Consider the following 13,929-nt stretch of genomic DNA (forward strand, 5'->3'; position numbering starts at 1 on the left):
AGCGTTGGCATTGCTTGGCAAAACAGCATGATTTTGTTGCTATTGTTATTCCTTTACATGTTAAAACATAAACACATGCATGCGGTTCGTTAGTTATAACTATTTTCACAAGCATCGGATCGCTTTCCAGTCTTCAACAAAGTTTTTCAGAACATTCCAAGCTATCATTTTACAGTATCGGTTAAAAAGTTTCAGACAAACTTTTTTAATTCAGGACAAAAATGCAAAACAGTATGTTTTCCCATACAAAATCCCATACAAATTTCAATTGCAATGCGCAAAGTGTAGACGCAACCGATCGTGCTCAAATTTTGCACAGATACTCAGGACCCGAAATGGAACCAAAAAAGCTTTGATCTGAGAAAACGGTTCCGATGACCCACTCTTATATTTATATAGCATGGTTTTAGAGCCTAAAACTCCATTAAACAGTCACCATCTTGAACTTTGAGCCATCATATAGAATTTTAGACCGTCATCCTGGATATTCTGGTCACCATTTTTGGAGTCTAGACATTCCATTGGTTCTTCTCCATACCAAATATACCCATAATGCATGGTTGAAAAGCCTTAAAGTTCATTAACCAACCGCCATCTTGAATTTTGAGCCACCATCTTGGATTTTAGACCGCCATTTTGGATATTCTGAATGCCTTTCTTGGAGTCCAGACTTCTTCTTCATACCAAAAAAAAACAATGTTGCATGGTTTTAGAGCCTAAAACACTATTAAACAGCCGTCATGTTGAATGTGGAGCCACCATCTTTGATTTCAGACCGCCATCGTAGATATTTTTGGACTCCAGAAATCTTTCGCATACCAAATATAACCATATTGCATGGTTATAGAGCCTAAAACACTATTTAACAGCCGCCATCTTGAATTTGGAGCCGCCAGCTTGAATGTTCGGCTGTCATCTTGAATTTTGGGCTGACATCGTGGATTTTCAGGTCTCCAGTGTTGATTTCTGCACAAAATTCGTCAACCATGCTAAATTTAACAAAAATCGCCACAGTTTGATGTGCCGCATGATGGGGTTTGCTTCAGTCTTGTATACGGCCAGTTATATCGGTGTTGGTCCAGATCACTGAATTGGTCATAATTCTAGGACGCCGTGACCGATTCGGACCATTTCCAATAGCAAACAATGCGGTGAAATTCTGGTTCGATTCGAGCTATAATCCGAAAAATCGGCAAATGGGGAGTGCCTTAAAAGTGAGTGAACTTTTTTTGCGCACAGACATACATACATACACACATACATAAACACATACAGACATCATCTCAATTCGTCGAACTGAGTTGATTGGTATATGTTATTTGACTCTTCGAGCCTTCTATCGAAAAATCGTTTTTTGAGTGAACATATAGCCTCTCAGTACCCTCCGATGTACGAGAAAGGCAAAAAGGGTTCAATTCCCTAAAGCCCACTAAATTCCCTGGAATACCGTTGAAACTCACCTAAACCCTTCAAAAAACACCTCGAAACTCATCTGAAACTCTAAGACCGACGTAAGTTTCTCATGATCTCTCCCAAAGTCCGCTAAAACCGCATTACCTTCTGACATCCATTGAAGGGGCGTGATTCGCCTTGAAACCGTTCTGAAAACCCCTCGACTGTTCTCTTGAAAGCCCCCTAGAGCCACCCTGAACTCATGACTCCCCCTGGAAAGCACTGAAATGCCTTGAAACTCCCATAAGTCCCTTGTAAGCTTCCCATAATCTTTCCTGAAGCACGCTGGAGCTCCGAAAACAAACTGACACCCCTCAAATCCACTGAACATGCTTAATACGCCTTGAAACCCCATCGAAAGCTTCCATAAAACTCCATGACGCCACATGAAATGCTTGCAAAGTCCTCTGAAACCTTTTCGGTCCCTCTTAAACTTATCCAAAGTTGTTCGAAACTAAGACCCCCATTGATCCTCCGTAAAGCGCTTCAGACGGAAATTGCACTGAAACTCCATAATACCTCTTTGCACATCTCCTAAGCACTCTCTGAAACATTCCTTAGGCTCCACAGTGGGGAAAAAACTGTGCAAACCGACACTAAATTCTGTATCTCACGAACGCATCCAGTTTTTCTAATGAACAAAACAGTTTTAGGCGTAAAAATTTCTGGAGAATCGAATGAAAGTGGTAAAACAAACCGCACGGATCATTATCCTGCTCATTTTGCCCTTATTGCCCAGTTTATATTGACTTCTTTATGAAACCAGCTCTAAAACACTTATGAAATATGAATACGGTTTGCCTTGAAGGATTCTTCTGAAAGATTAAGAATTAGAGAATTGATTGGAAGTGGTTCCAGTGACCGCGCGAATGTAATTATGCTCATTTTACCCTCATTCTCCACATATATTGAGTGTAGTATGAAATTATCTTTATAACTCACAAGAAACTTAAGGGGGAATGCTATGAAGGGAATTTCAGGCGGTTCGAGCGGGTTTCATAGGGTACCTGGAGGTCTCAAGGGCCGCTTTAACCTTTTGGAGCCGATTTTTTTCGCCGCTGTCGACGCAACCTCGCTGGTGTCGAACACGTTTGTTATGCTCGGTTTCATCGCCGGGGTCATATATGACCCCTCCGGCTGCAAAGGGTAAGGGGCTTTTTAGAGGCCAGTTTCAGAGGAGTCCGGGACGTTACAGGGGGTTCCAATGGGTTTCAGGGGGGTACCAGGAGATCTGAGTGGTGTTGCAGGCGTCCCATCGGGTTTCAGAGAGGGACCAGGAGATCTCGAGGTTTTTCAAGGGGGTTTCAGGGGGTTCTCAAAGTCATCTTAGGGGTGTTTCTATGGGTTTTAGTGGCGCTTCATGGAGTTTCAAGTGGTAGCGTTTCAAGAGGATCCCAGGGGTTTCAGCGGTATACCAGGAGATATCAGAGGAATTTCAAGACCTTTTAAAACCTTTTGAAGCGACTCTAAGACAACCCTGGAAACTCTAAAAACGCTCCTGAAACCTCCTGAAACCCCTGGGACACTCTTAAAACGCCCCTGAGATATCCTCTAAAAACGCTCCTGAAACCTCCTGAAACCCCTGGGACACTCTTAAAACGCCCCTGAGATATCCTGGAATCCTTTGAAATTCCCTTAAAATCATCTGAGATCCCGTGAAACGACCTTGAGTCCTTCTGGAATATACCTGGAACTCCTTGAGAACCTTGAAGCGTCCTTGAGGCCTCCTGGAATCCCCCTAAGACCCCTTTAAGCGCCCCTGTGACCTCCTGGCACTCTTTGAAACCATCAGCCAAGAGATCTTTTGGCAGTTTATGCAACGCCCTTGAAATCTACTGGTACCCCTGAAATCCCATCTAGAACTCTCCTGAATCACCCTGAGACTCTTTGAAGCGTCTCAAAGGCCCTTCCGGGACCCCCGTGAGATCCTATGAAAAGCTCTTGAGAACCCCTGAAGCACCCTGAGACAATTGCGAGTGGAAACCCAACACAAGAAAACACTGTTTCCGATGGCAAGCCGTGTCTGAGTTAATTAGCCAAATTCGTGAGTATGAAACAAAATGCTTCGCTTGTTCGCGATTGAAGAAGTACGAGTATGCTGGGAACCTTGTTGTTCAGAAGTAGGTTGCATCGCTTGTTACAGGCGAAACTGCCAGATATATTTCTGACGAAATTCTTTTAGAGGTTTCCTGAGTACATTTTTACAATAACAAAACAATTTTCAGCGAAATTCGTAAAATTTGCTTCGAATAATGCTTTTTTTTTCGTGAATACTGCATAGAAGGCCTGGAAGAGTATTCTCCAGAATTTACGAAAATGGTGGAAATTTAATCGCAACTTTTAGCCAAACTCATTTTTGCAAGCATAGTTGTAAGAGAACTTGTGAAAGATATTATGTCAGAGACCATGAGGAGCCTCCCCAAATATTTCTTTGAGAAGAAGTTTCAGAGGCAGGTATTATGTACCTAACGCTAAAATCGACTTTTTTCGACTCTCCCCTCCCCCTCTGTGACGCTTCTTCTTTGTATGAAAATCCTAAATTGTTTTTAGGTAGTAAGGCTTTATTAATTAAATTTAAAGTTGAACAAAAATGCGGGAAAATACATATTTTCACCACAAAACCATCTTTTCTTTTGCAAGCGTATTTTCACTGCATCTTTCATCTCCCACAAGGAAAATAGCAATGCACTTTCTACCCTCTGAAGCACTATCACAGCAATATCCAGGTTATCACTGCACCCCGCATCAGAAAAATCAAACACCAGCTAGTAAACTACCAAGTGACTATCGTAAATCAACTCAGTACATCAACTCCCATCGCAAATGCACCGCAAATATACCTACCTATGATTCATCATCCATCATCGCACTCACTACTGATATAGCACACCGCCACCACCGCCATAATGTCGTCCTTTCGCTTTTAACCGCGCAATAGCCAGACAAACAAACGTGTAGGAAAACAGTTTACATCTCAAAGCAAAGCAAAGCAGTAAAACAAACAAATTAAAAATCAAGGAAACCAACAATATCAAACGATTGAGAAAGCAACAACTGAAACATTAAAAATGTTGGAAACCCGACCTAGGAGGAACTGATAAAAATCAAAGTATTTTTTACAACAATAGGAAAATAAACGGAACTCGTCAGATGTTGCCATGTGTGCGGAACAGAAGTTAGCAAAACACAAAAAAAACACAAAATGTTCGAGAGAAGTAAAATAACAAAAAAATCATTCTCTAGATCCATCAATCGGGGAGCGGTTGGGAACGAGTATTTGTGAGCTAGCAAATCGAAGCAAAACATGCATTATTTGTATATTGTTATGTCAGTGCTGAAATCAGGAGAAATGAAACACAATTGAATACAATGTTGGTGGTTTTTCTTTTCTTTGGCTATTATCCGAAATCCGTGGTTTGGAATATCCCTTGAGGATGCATTACAATGCAATCTATACACCCCCGGATTATATTGACCATGCGTCTCCATAAGATTGGTTTTTCCTGATTGAGCTCGTACGGTGCTAGACAATACCCGAGCAAAGGCGGATTACAAAGTGATATCACTTTGATAATAAACTGTGTTGTCCGTGTTATCATTTTGTTATTTTTGTTATCATCTATTCCAATTGATAACAACCAGCTGATAATAAATTTAGTTATCGATAATTTTGGTCTATCGCGATAACATTAAAATTCTAAATTATAACAAAATGTGTTACCAGCTTCCAAACGCATATTTCAAAGCTTTGCCAAAACTGGGAGTCTGATGAACTTCGAATCTAAAAATAGATTCTGCTTTCCACCTTCAATGTGACTGTAGTACGTAAGCGTAGCCTTCAAAGGTTCTTCCTCTCACTGAGCTCCGTTGGTATAGGGGCTATCGGCTGAAACCGGCAATCACTCGCTCAGGGTTCGAGACCCGCTGGGCGCAATAGTTTAAAACATGGGTAGGCTCAGTGTACCAGTTATGGCTATAGTACCTCAAATTCGCCATAGTTGATTTTCAACCTTTAACGATACAAATCATCAAGAAAAAATATGTGAACAATAGATCACGTTTATAAAAGATGATTGCACTCATTCAAATATCACAATTTGCTCAAATTATGATATAAATAAATCATTTTCCTTAAAATTTCGGCTTCCTTGCACCCTATTTCGCCATAGTGTACCAGTTATGGCAAATCCCATAAGGAATGCATGTAAATAGTGCGAAGTGAAACCGAAATTAAAAAGTATGTCCATAACTGGTACAGGGTTCCTATCATTGGCACACGCCGTAATAAATAGTAAAAGTGGGTTTGGCTCAGATTTTATATTTTTCCTGTAAAGTATGAAAACAAATCTATCATTTGACATATCGACGACATTCATCGGTCTTCTTCTTATTTTTGTAGAAGTAGTTTTCCTTAGGTAGTGCGATAACTGGTACAGGCACCCTAGTAAATTATAAGAAACTTTTTTCAATTGCTGTCGATGTCGGAGGAGAGGAGACGGATGTCGCCGGTGTTTGCGGCTTTCTCGCCTTCGTCGGCTAGGGAGTCCACCCACGCTCATTTGTCCCGCCTACATGAGCGTTTCACTTCCTTCTTGAGAGCCGAATAGTGCAGACAGGCTACGGCTTCAGCTCCTCGTGTTTTCGCTCGCTGTATCGCGACTTTGGCGTTCCTTCGCTCCTCTATCTTTCTCCAGGTCTCATCTGTGATCCATTACTTTATTCAGGCGCGAAGCTAATCCAAGTTATTCTCGCCGCCGGTGACGATGAAGGCGTTCTTGATGGCGCTCCATTGATCTTCTACGCTTCCACCTTCCGGAATGTCCGCAGCACGGTTCTCTAGCTCTACAACGAAGGACCTTTTCAATGTGGCATCTTCTAGTCGGCGTGTATTGAACCTCCTGTTGTTGGCTCCGAGCAATGCGCAGCCGGATGTCACCGATTAGGAGATGATGATCGGACGCAATGTCGGCGCTACGTTTGTTCTGTACATCAAGAAGACTCCGTCTCCATTTTCGGCTGATGCAGATGTGGTCGATTTGTTTTTCCGTGACGCCATCACGGAAAAAACCCATGTAAATTTGTGCCATGGTCGATCACCATGCCATTGTTTCCACAAAACTCTGCAAACAGCTCTCCGTTCTCGCTCATTTCCCCGAGACCATGGCGTCTCATGAGGATCTTGATATCACCATTCGGAATCTTGTCCACGACACCATTCAGTTGGCTGTAAAAATTCTCTTTTGTTGAACGATTCGGCAGCATCGGTTGGCGCGTAACATTATATCATGGTTAGGTTTTGAACCCGTGTTCTCAATCTGGCCACAACTATCATCCCATTGAGAGGTTCTCACTTCATAAGCTCAGCGTGGGCGTGAGCGCTTAGCAGGAAACCAATTCCACGGTGACGAGGAGCATCTCGTAGGCCAGAGAATAGCAGAATTTGGCCTGACGCCAATCTGTGTTCTGCAAAGTTCGGCCAACGGACTGCGCTCAGTCCCCGGTATTCAGGTATCAGTAGGTCGGCTCCAGAGGCACGTTCTCGTCCATTTGGGAAATTTGTGCCATCGCCATGAATACGAGCCTATTCATCATTTACCTGAGGGAGAGAAAAGGGAGGAATAAGCAATTGGATAGGTAAAAGGAAGGTAAGGGAATAGGATCATCATAATCGCATAAGCGTAGTCATTTCCGAAGAAAGAGCTCAAACTGTTAGGCCTGATCTTCATATGATACATTATCCACTCCCGGAATAAACATGACAGAATAATTCGCCAAAATTTGAGAATAACAAGGCTGCAAACAAACAGTTTTGTTGAAACATGTTCAAAGTATTCACATTTTGGAGATTTAAAAGGAGCAAAGCGATTAAGTGCACATTCAGTCGACATCTATCAGGTTCATCCGAAGATGTAATACCCGGGGAAGTGTGTATCGAATAAGCATTCCAGAAAATCAACATAAGGGGAAGTTAATTGCCGCATTTCGTTTTTACTGAAAGTAGCAAACACCGGAAGAAACGCATAATGCGAAACCATATAGGTGTTAATGAAAGCTTAGACACCTAGATAGAAATCCCCCCTACGAAAGTTAGGTTCTTGGACTAAAGCTGTCCTTTTATGCTGAAGATTAATCTGAGCTGTCATAACTTCTCAAACTAAGTATGATCAAACTCTTACAATCTCAACACAAGCAGTGATAAAAACCAATTCGATATTTATCGATTGAAGAACGCCAGAGGCAGAAATAAACAGAGGACACTACTGTGTAGAACAGTGTTAGTAAAAACTCAAATTCTCAAATCTCATGGTTGAGTTGTTTCACGCGCGATTCTCGACTCGCCAAACTCACCGCCAAAAAAAATCATGCATGAGTTAACTCGTGATTTCACTCATTGCTATATTTCTTGGTGTTGTTATTCTTTACATCGAAGTTTTTAGGATTGCATGATAGAACAAAAGCAAATCATAATAAATTCGATTTACAAGCAAATGAGATTTCGGCGCTTGACTCGTGAGAGCGAGATTTTGCATGAAAAACTCGCGCGTGAGAAAACGATTCAGAATCGCGTGCGAGTTTGCGCACGCAGGAGCGGCTCATGAGTGTGTTTTGAGTGTGATTTTACCAACACTGGTGTAAAACGCATTATGCGAAGAGCCATATAGGTGATAATTGAAGCTAATAAACAACATACTAGGGGGATTCACTTAACAGCGTAAACCGCTTATTAAAGTTTATTCTGATTAAACGTCGCGATCACCAAGGCAATATTTGATTATTTTATTGGAAATTCCATGAAACATTTCAAATAAACAGAAAATCATGGTTTAAGTAGCAATTTAAACAATTTCGTAAGTCCCCTTACTAACAATCCCACCCTAAGTAAGCCTCGCAGATTATCTCGGAGAAACACAAGGTCAACTGCACCATTGCTCCGGTTAGCGCAGTAAGGGCAGAATTTTGTGGAGGGCGCCCTAGTACTCCACAGGCTCCGTAAAGCTGTTTTGATTTTATTAGACCATCCTAACCATTTAGTCCAAGGCACGGTAAGCATATACATAGCCCCATTACACCATGAACTAGAGGTTCCCTGCTTAATGTACTCTTACCACCGGAACAGGCGGTCCGTAGTGTTATTTTTGGCCAATTGTGACAACCGCTACCGACACTACACAGCTATCTAGGCTGATCGAGAAAAGAAGATAATATTGATGATCAACGTCATACGGGCACGAACAGCCGCCAAAGTTAAAGATATTCTTGTAGATTTGAAAGACTTTATTATAGAACAGTTTGGACGACCCTGAATGTTCCAAAGGTTTATAATAAACAAGTAAACTTCAGATTGATCTAGTAACCACGGTTGATTATGCAACGTTACTCAATATAACAGATATGGCTGGTGTTACGAGTGTAGACCTGAAGTTCTGAACTCCAAGGTAAATGACATTGTAGATGTCAAAAGCTTCACGGATCTCAGCAGATTATGCAATGCTATTATTTATGGCGAAAACACATAAAACTATTCTTGTAGATCTGAAGGCCGTCATTCTAGGATAATTTGGAACACATAGAACATCCCAGAATATAAAACACCTTTCGATATTCTTGACTACCCAGGTAACCAATAAGCAGTGAAAATTGCATTAATTCGGCACTATATGCGCCTTTACGGCAGGTCATTAAATGCTAATTTGCCCCATATGCGCCATAAGTGCTACTTAAATGCAGGTTTTGGCCCAATATACGGCTGATTTAATGCTTAAATTTCCTACCCCCCAGATTGTCAAAAATAAAAACAATAAATTTCCCCTGCCCATTTTACGGCCTCTCTTTCTTTTCTATTTTTATCTTCACTCTCCTGTTTGAGGCTTGGGGGCCTGTTTTGAAATTCTGTTCTTGTTTTTTTTTGCTGGTTTCGGCGAAATTGGGATTTGATCCCTCGATCCTCGGGTTGACGATGGTGCTGAACCTCGCTACGATGTAAGCTATAGATGATTAGATAATGTGCGTTGGTTTTTCGATCAATTTAAAGCTTGAATATTACACCGGCAGTAGCTTCGTCAGATATGCTATGTGCCCAGCATGTGCTGATAATTAAATCGAACATTGGAAAGTAGCCAAAACCATGGAATTTATTTGCCAAAGCATGTTTTTTTAGTTGCTACTCTATAAATGACAGGAGAAGCGAATGATAATGGCATCTACAGCCGGTGCACGTAAATTAAAAAGTGGAAATGTGTTGTGGGTTCAGCATCACTCCTCCCACTTAGCAGTTTTATGGCACTAATGTAGCAGTTATGCTGCTTGTTGACCAAAACATACCGTGCATCTGAAATGCTACATAACTGCTGTCAGATTTTAAGTAGCATTTCAATTGCTAATATAGGGCAGTTTAGCCGTCGAACTGCTATCATACGGCAGAAAGCAGGTCAAATGCAGATATGAAACAGAAATACGGCTTATTCAAATGCTTATTGGTTGCCTGGGTAAGGTTAAATGATTACATATGAACGTTACTCATAACCAAATTCAGCTTTTAGGATAATTGGTATGTCAATTATTTCATTTTTCTATATTCCATGATGTTCAGGATGTTCTAGGTTATCGATAAAGTCTCAAATAAGAATCCCTCTCAGGATTCTAAATGAATTTCTCTAAATAATGTGGAGGATCCCTTTAAGGGTTCTGGGGTAATCTCTTTCAGGATTCTAATGAGATGTCTTTCAATGCTGCAGGAGAATTTCTGTCAGGATTCTAGGAGAATCCCTCTGAGGATTCTGGAAGAATCCACAAGAGTGTTCTGAGGATATCCGTCTATGCATTCTGAAAGAATCCCGAGGAAAACTTATCCCAGGATTTTGAGGCAATCCGTCACAGGATTCAGAGAGAATCCATCTCGCGAATCTGAGGAAATCCCTCAGGATTCTGGGAGAATTCCTCTAAACATTCTGAGAGAATCCATCTCAGAAAACTGGAGTAATCTCTCCCAGGATTGGGGCTGTCCATAAACCACGTGGTTATTTTTTTGGGACTTCTCAACCCCCCCCCCGCGTGGTCATCAGTTCATACAAATTTTTTATTCGTCCATACAAAATGGTCATTGGCTGAAACCCCCCCCTCATGACCACGTGGTTTATGAACAGCCCCATTCTAGGGAAATCGTTAATAGAATTCAGGGAGAATTCCTATTGGAAGAGTTTTTCTCTCTTTTTTTGGGATTAGTTCTCTCAGGATGCTGGTGTGATAACTTTCAGCATTTTGAAGGAAATTCATTTCTTAGCAGTTTTATGTGGGAATACATATCAGAATGCTAGGGAATCTTTGGATTCTAATGGGATTCATTTCAGGATTTTGGGGTATTTACTACCAGGGATCCCTGCCAAGGGTGAAATCCCTTTCAGGATTCTAAGAAATTTCTGGATGGTCTGGCTTGATTCCACTAAGGATTCTGGAAAACCCTCACTTAGGATCCCACTCAAAATTCTGAGAAAATCTTTCTCAGCATTCTCAGGAACTCTTCTCAAACTTTTTGAAGAGTCATACTCAGCATTCTCAGAATTGTGGCGAAATTCCTCTCAGATTTCGGGGGAGTATTTATTAGGAATATGGGGGTCCACACAGGATTCTAGTGGTATCCTTCTGCGGGTACTCTTCCCAAGATGAAAATTCTGCTTTCTGGGGTATTCCCCGTCAGGATTAATTTCTCTCAAGATTCTGGGGAATTTGTCGCATGATTCTGGAAAACCCCTTGGGATTCTGGGGCTATATTTTTCAACATTCTAGGGCACTTTCATCATAATTACTAATTATTGATAAATGAGATGATGAGAAATTTGGATTTTGGATAATCCCTCGCATAGATTTTGTGATGCCTCTTAGGGTTCGGAAGAAATTCTTCTCTGCATTCTACGAGAATCCCAGTAGAATTCTGTTTTCTGTATTCTTGAGCAGTTGCTACCAGAAATCTCTTTCAGGATTCTGGGAGAGTCTCATAGTAATTATGGAGAATCCCTGACAAGATTATGGGCAGATTCTCTTGAGATTCTAAATAATGTAATAATTTAAAGTATTCTAGAGGAATCACTCTCACAGTTCTGGGATAATCTCTTTTAGGAGTTTGGGGAATTCTGGGGGAATGTCTTTAAGGAATCTGCGATAATTTTTCTGTTTTATGTCAGAATACCTCTCAGAATTCCAGAGAATCCTTCTCAGAATGCTGGGGAAGTCCATTCTGGAAGTTTTCATAATCCCTTCCAAGAAGAATCCTTAGCAGATTTTCGGAAAAATGCTTCTTAGGTTTCTATATGTTTTTTATCTGTATTAACGAGATTTTTAGCCCTAGGCTAGTTCATCTTAGGGTCGGGACCCACACTTTACTTCCCTTCCGAAGGAAGAACTCACATTTTGCGAGTTTGTCGGGAGTGGAATACGATATTCTATATGTATTTCTCTTAAGAATCTTATCTTATGATCCCTCTCAGGATTCTGGGTGAATCACTCGTAGAATTCTGGGGAACAACTTTCGGGATTCTGACAAAATTATTCTCAGCATTCTAAAGGATTCCAACCAGGATTTTAGGGGAATTCTGGGAGAATACTTGAAAGAATTCTGGAGGAATTCTTCTAAGGGTTCTAAGGGAATCCTATCTCCCAGAATTCTGTGAAAGTATATCTCAGGTATCCCTTTTCAGGATTCTAGGTCATGTCTTTTAAGTTTCTTGGAGAATTCATCTTAGAATTCAGAAAATCTTTTGTGAGAATCTCTCTCAGTATTCTAGATGAATTTATTTATCTCAAGAATGTATAAGAACTGCTCTTTAAATTCCTCACAGGATTCTGGGAGAATTCATCTTAGGATTCTGCAAATTTTTGGGAAAATCCCAAGATCTTAGTATTCTGAGACAAGCAATCACAGAATTCTAGGAGAATTCCTCTCGGGATTCTGAGACAATCCGTCTCATAGTTATGAAGTAATCTCTCTCAGGATTCTAGGAAAATCATTAATTCAGAGTAATTCCTACCAAGATACCGAAAGATTCATGCCTTCTTTTCTAGCTAATGTCGCTCAGCATTCTGAAAAAAAAAGCTCTCTCGTAATTCGAGAGGAACTCCTTTCAGAATTCTGGAGGAATCTCTTTAAAAATTCTGGGGAAATTTCTCTCAGCAGTCTGCGGGAATTTATCTCAGTACTAAATGGGAATACTTCTTAGAGTTCTAGGGGATATCATGGTATCAGGATTCAAAACTATATTTTTTTCAGAAGGTACTGTCTCAACGTTATATCCGTTTTCGAATCAGTGTCGCGAAATGTACATACATACATACAATCTCAAATTTTGATATTGAAGTTATTTCGACAAATAAATCATACCATGTACTTGAACTACATGCAACAAACGAATCATTTTACAGTTTTGTAGTATCGAATCTATGTGAAAACATCTATTCAAAGCATTCTATTAAATCGGTGAATTGATTCTGCTAATCCGATTCGAATCGATTCACATAAATCGATGTCTCAGCCAAATTTGCCCAATGCTAATGTCAATTATTTCGTATTTCCAAATCCCATGATGTTCAGGATGTTCTAGGTTATCGATAAAGTCTCAAATACAAATATTTCCAGTTTTCCTTAATAGAGGACTCAATTTGCAGTAACTTTTCCGAAGACAGTATTTTGTTTCATTGAATGAGTTAATTTATACAGCCGTTTCTATGTTGGGGTCATATATGACCCCTCCGGCACCAAAGGGTTGAACCTATCAATTTCGATTTTATAAAACGTAATATTTTGCATAAGTCGTTAAAGCACATGTTAATTGACCAATTTACCTTTTGATTGCTTTAAAATATTTCTTTGCTCAATGGCTTGCAGTAAAAAACAGACCAATATCGTTTGGTTTACCTTTATAGATAGAGATATAGCTCAAAATTGTGACGTGCTGAGCAAACTTGAGTCCGGATTCGGATTCAGTGACCCAAAATCCGACGAGGACACATAGGTTTGCACTTGAGACAGATCAATAGTTAATTTTTGTTTCGCTGTGTACTCAAAATTATTCAATTCACTAAGATATTCAATGTAATTTTATCCTAATTAAACACAATTCGAAAAATTACACTTTTTTAACTACTTAATCGTTCAAGAGCATGCAATTATGCCGCTATAGAGATACATATAGATGCTGTGATTTTCAAAAACCATGATTGTATTAAAGGTCGGTGTCTATAACACTGTCTATACAAATCCACCAAAACCTCTAATTAGTTTTGGATATCACTTTTTCTAGTAATCGAGCAACAATCAAAGTCTGGTGTTTTACACGATATGCAAATCATTCAATCTATGACTTTCATCAGACACCAACTGTAGGTCAGTAACTCAGACGACGACAACAAAAATTCGCCACGGCATTCGCACCACATTCGAGATAAACCGGTGGCGCTAAAGGGCGTTAACCATGGACAATCATCCGT

This window comes from Aedes albopictus, chromosome 3, assembly GCF_035046485.1.
Source record: "Aedes albopictus strain Foshan chromosome 3, AalbF5, whole genome shotgun sequence".
Lineage (NCBI taxonomy): Eukaryota > Metazoa > Arthropoda > Insecta > Diptera > Culicidae > Aedes > Aedes albopictus.